This window comes from Myotis brandtii, unplaced genomic scaffold (genome assembly GCF_000412655.1).
Source record: "Myotis brandtii unplaced genomic scaffold, ASM41265v1 scaffold233, whole genome shotgun sequence".
Taxonomy (NCBI): domain Eukaryota; kingdom Metazoa; phylum Chordata; class Mammalia; order Chiroptera; family Vespertilionidae; genus Myotis; species Myotis brandtii.
The window spans coordinates 535,239-536,523 of record NW_005358773.1 but is presented as its reverse complement, the minus strand read 5'-3'; the positions used below and the strand labels follow the sequence as shown (position 1 = coordinate 536,523).

The 1,285-nt window shown below is 53.1% G+C and overlaps 1 protein-coding gene across 1 annotated transcript in view; it reads left to right on the top strand.

Moving 5' to 3' along the window:
- The first annotated feature begins 6 nt into the window (after nt 1-6).
- The window catches only part of HAGH (hydroxyacylglutathione hydrolase), a 21,121-nt gene continuing 19,842 nt past the window's right edge, over nt 7-1,285 (top strand). The window contains exon 1 of the mRNA XM_005866562.2: nt 7-147. The gene's annotated coding sequence lies outside the window, so the exon portion shown is untranslated. The remainder of the gene's footprint in view (nt 148-1,285) is intronic.

Here is a 1,285-nt window from a genome sequence, read left to right as displayed (position 1 = left end):
TTACCGACAGAGGACTTTAACCCTCGCTGACGGCGGCGGGCAGGCCAGTTGGGTTCGAAAGGCCTCACAGCGGTTGGGTCAGGCTGTGAGAGGGCAGAAGACAGAGCGGGTCGCTGATCCGCTGAGGGTGCTGAAGGCTGGTGCTAGGTAAGGAGCCGTGTTCCCGGCGCCCGGGCCGGCACCCCCGCGGTCAGCCCTCAGTTCCTTGACACTGGGCGGTGCGGGGGTTTCCCTCATATTTCCGTACCCCCACCCCACAAATCCCGTATCTCTAATGCCCGAGGGTGATGTGACTGCCGAGAGCCCCAGAAAATGCTGTTACATTCTCCATAAAGTAAATCACATCTTTTCATCTGAGTTTTGGTTGTCAAGTAGAACCCGAGGCACGGAATCTAAAGTGATGACACAGGGAGAGCCCTGGAGCAATGCCTGGGTCCCGTGGGCCGTGGGCCCCCGGCCCTCCCTTGCTGTGTTTCCATCGGTGCCTCTGAAATGAGAGGCATTGGGCACCCTGGCCTCCAAGGGCCTGCCCTTCCAGCTGTCAGATCAGATGCTAACCTCTTGCTTTGTCGGAATAGTTTGGCCTTTATTTTGAAATCTCCTTTTCCTTATTTCCTGGTATTTTACCTGGCTGATTAGCAGTAGGGGCGGTCTCTGGGACCTGGTTAGCGGTCACCTAACTGACAGGAGGGCATTACCTAGGCCCGTGGTCGGCAAACTGCGGCTCGAGAGCCACATGCGGCTCTTTGGCCCCTTGAGTGTGGCTCTTCCTAAGCCTTAGGAGTACCCTAATTAAGTTAATAACAATGTACCTACCTATATAGTTTAAGTTTAAAAAATTTGGCTCTCAAAAGAAATTTCAATCGTTGTACTGTTGATATTTGGCTCTGTTGACTAATGAGTTTGCCGACCACTGACCTAGGCAGATGGAACAAGCAGTGAAGCCATTCTTGGCCATTTGCAAATCCCACTGAAAGCAGTTAAGGTTCTGGAGTGGGGAATGTGTCGCTGTTACTAAGGAAAGAGCCTGTTTTGTTTTGTTTGCCATTTAGGAAAACCCATCACAGTGTCAAGGCTGAGGGTTTGTGTCAGGGGTCGGGCAGCTGTTGAAAGTGGGACTGTAGGGAATTGCCAGGAGTTGATGCCATGCGGAAGGACTGGTCCCATTCAAAAGAAGTCAAACAGCCCTGACCGGTTTGGCTCAGTGGATAGAGCGTCGGCCTGTGGACTCAAGGGTCCCGGGTTCGATTCCAGTCAAGGGCATGTACCTTGGTTGCGGGCACAT